Source organism: Dromiciops gliroides, chromosome 3 (genome assembly GCF_019393635.1).
Source record: "Dromiciops gliroides isolate mDroGli1 chromosome 3, mDroGli1.pri, whole genome shotgun sequence".
Classification (NCBI taxonomy): domain Eukaryota; kingdom Metazoa; phylum Chordata; class Mammalia; order Microbiotheria; family Microbiotheriidae; genus Dromiciops; species Dromiciops gliroides.
This window is the reverse complement of record NC_057863.1, coordinates 321,575,449-321,578,933: the sequence shown is the minus strand read 5'-3', so window position 1 is coordinate 321,578,933 and position 3,485 is coordinate 321,575,449. Positions and strand designations below refer to the sequence as shown.

The window sequence follows — 3,485 nt, the reverse complement described above, 5'->3', positions numbered from 1 at the left end:
TGAGAAAATAACCCTACCCACAGGTGTAGACTATTGCAAATATTCAGATTTTTTTCTGATGGATTGATACATTTTGCTGCTGTTTTTGCTTTTCTTCTTCTTCTTCTTTTTTTTTTTTGTAATTCTTAGAGTTGGAGCTCTTAGTCTACCTCATTATTGGTCTCCAGTCTAGCCTCAGTAATGGTGACCTTATCTCTTACTTCTGCCTGCCAGATTCTTCTGCCTTCCGTTTTTGGTCCCCAGAAGTTCCCAGTCTTCTATAGTCTGGCTACCTTCCTACCCTTTTTTTTCAGAGTTTTCCCCTATGCGTTATCTATGTTCCGCTCCAGCCAACCTGATCGACTTGCTGTTTTACTCATTCCTCACATCTCAATAGTTGTTTCCAAGGCTTAATACCAGACATCTTCAGTGTCATCATGTCTGGCCCTCTCATTTCATAAATGAGGAAACAGGCCTAGAGAGGTTAAGTAGCTGTGCCCAGAGAGACAGTATCTGGAGCTGTCTCCAAAACCTGTTTTCTTTCTTCTTAACTATGTTATTTCTTCTCTTGCCCTCTCCAACTGTTATGGACTTGCCATACTATTTGTCATGCCTGGAATGAACTCTGCCCAACCCACACTTATCAAAATCTTCCTCTTTGAAGGCTGGATTGTTGTACCACTTCTTCCATAACACATTCTCTGATGTTACCCACATGGAGGAGATCATCCTCTCCTTGAATCTTTCAGAGTATTCTGTTGATAACTAATACTTTTCTGACATGTATAGTCTTTTTTTTTTTTTTTGGTCTATATGTCTTTTTTGCCTACAAATTATACATTCCCATAGGGACTTTTTTTCTTTCATTTTAGCATTCCCATAATCTAGAACACCTTGTTCTGGGCTACAGTCTTTTCTATCTAGGCACTCAGTAAGTGGTAGATTCTCTGAATACCCTAGCTAGTCTTCATATTTAAAAAGTTTGGCTATTCTTTCCAATTCAGTTCAATTCAATGCACCAGATGTTTATTAAGTAATTACCAGGTGCAAGCCCCTGGTTAGTGCTATAATTACAAAGTCAAAAACAGCATCATCCTTGCCCTCAGGAAGTTTATATTCTCCTGGAGGTGGAAGGAGGTGAGAAGTGTACAAATGCAAGATAATTTGGAGAAGAAAGAAGCTGGACAACTGTTTCCATTTGTAGAGGCCCTGTCAGTTTGAGGATCCACACCCACTTTTCTATCTTATCTATTGTTTTGGAATCTATTTGAGAAGAAAGGGTTCCTTATCAATGCATTCTGATTTTACTGGGTATTTTGTGCTTTCCTGTCTGTGTTTGAGCTGGAGGAAAGCTGGCCTTGCATGGGCAGAACGCAAACCAACCTTTGAAACCACAATCCTCAGCAGGAAATTCTGAAATTCTCTTAAAGCACATGAATAAACATCATTTGGTTGAACAACCCAACATCCTGGATGGGTGGAACTTTCCATTAAAATTATCAATTTTATCCCTTTGCTCCTGGCTTTCACTCTTGGGGAACTATACTAGACTGGTTCATCTTATTTCTAAATGCTTGCTGATCTGTTTCCAACTTTACTGGCCCAAGACATTGTCACCAGTTCGGATCAGGTTTATTCATGACAATACTCATTTGTAATGTCAAGATGCAAGGTGGTGGTTATTTCAGGACACACCTGGGCTTAACCTGGGCAGTGGATGCTAGGTGGCTGTGACTTAAGGTTTCTCTGGAGCTAGCAGAAAGCAGAAGATAGAGTAGAGAAGATGATAGACCAAAACGTATCAGGGAATTTAAAATGCAAAAAGAGTGATGGGGGATTGGAGCTCCAAGTTTACAGGGTGGCTCATAGTGTATGTAGCCAGAGAACATTCAGAGATTTGTAGAACTGGAAAAGTAGACCAAGCACAGTCAACAATACTGAGTAGGAACAAGTAGAATTGAAAGTCAAAGAATAGTGCTCGCTTCGGCAGTACATATACAAAAATTGGAACGATACAGAGAAGATTAGCATGGCCCCTGCGCAAGGATGACACGCAAATTCGTGAAGCGTTCCATATTTTTTTAAACAAAAACAAAAACAAAACAAAACAAAAAAAGAAAGTCAAAGAATAGGATTGGTGTCAGAGTCAAAATAAAGGCAGAGATCATAAACTGGTATTCAAATAACAATTTATTTTATAGGATGAATGGGTTGGACCAGATGATCTTTGAGGTCTTTTATAGCTTCCATGGTTAAATATCATAGCTCTAGAACTGGAGGGGATCTCATAGGACATCTAGCTGAGTCATTTTACAGATGAGGAAACTGAGACTCAGAGAGGTTGTGACTTGCCTGCAGGTTCATATACCTATTAAGTGTTAACAAGCAGTATTTGAAGTGGGGCTTTCCCTATTCTGATTGTAGCACTTTATCCATTATCCTGGGCTACCTAATTTTGTAGACTAAATCTTTACAACTCTAAAAATGGCCAAGGAGGCAATGGTATGACTGGGGGTGGATATCTATATCTAAGCATGAATATATATATATATATATTACATATATATATATATATGTGTGTGTGTGTGTGTGTATAAAGGTATATTTCTCTACATTAATAAATTTCCTCTAAACACAAGGAATCCACAAAGAAACCTTGATATAGAGTCAGAGTAATGAGTTCATTCAAAATCCAAATGAACCCCTTATGCCTGTGTGACCTTGGGCAAGTTTCTGATCTTCATTGAGTCTCAGTTTCCCCCTCTGTAAAATTAGGAGGTTGTAATCAATGACTACTAAGGTTACTTAGCTGTCCCTCTGGACATAATGTTCTTCTTCCTCAACTCCACCTACTGGCTTCCTTCAAGTCCCAATGAAAATCCCACCTCCCACCAGGAAACCTTTCCTAACCCCTCTTAATTCTAGTGCCTTCCCTCAGTTAATTATTTCCTACTTATCATGCATATGACTTGTTTGTACAGATCTGTTTGCTTGTTGTCTCCCCTACTAGATTTCAAGTTCTTTGAGGGCAGGAACTGTCTTTTGCCTCATTTGGTATCTCTGGCACATTGTATGTAATTAATATTGATTGACAAATCCTATGCCTTTGGCAGTTTGTCCATTGTCTATGGGGCCTATGAGCTTTGTATACTTACACAGATAAATTACAGCTTAAAGGGCAGCTAGATGGCATAGTGGATAGAATGCCAGGCCTGAATCAGGAAGACACATCTTTCTGAGTTCAAATCCAGGCTTTGTGGCTTTGGGCAAGTCACTTAATCCTGTTTACTTCAGTTTCCTCATCTGTAAAATGAGCTGGAGAAGGAAATGATGAACCACCTTATTATCTTTGCTAAGAAACCCCCAAATGGGGTCACAAAGAGTCAGACATGACTGAAATGTCTGAATAACAACAACAACAAAAATCAACTGGATCTGTCAAGTTCTTAAAGGGTCGACACCTCATCAGATTCTAGCCTTTACATTTCTTTGCTCTCTTAGACTAA

The 3,485-nt window shown here is 39.1% G+C and overlaps 1 non-coding gene across 1 annotated transcript; it reads left to right on the top strand.

Annotated features, from left to right (window-relative positions):
• Positions 1 to 1,953: 1,953 nt before the first annotated feature.
• LOC122752051 lies at positions 1,954 to 2,060 on the top strand. The gene has a single exon (XR_006355855.1). It is a non-coding gene; the product is annotated as a U6 spliceosomal RNA (small nuclear RNA).
• Positions 2,061 to 3,485: the final 1,425 nt, after the last annotated feature.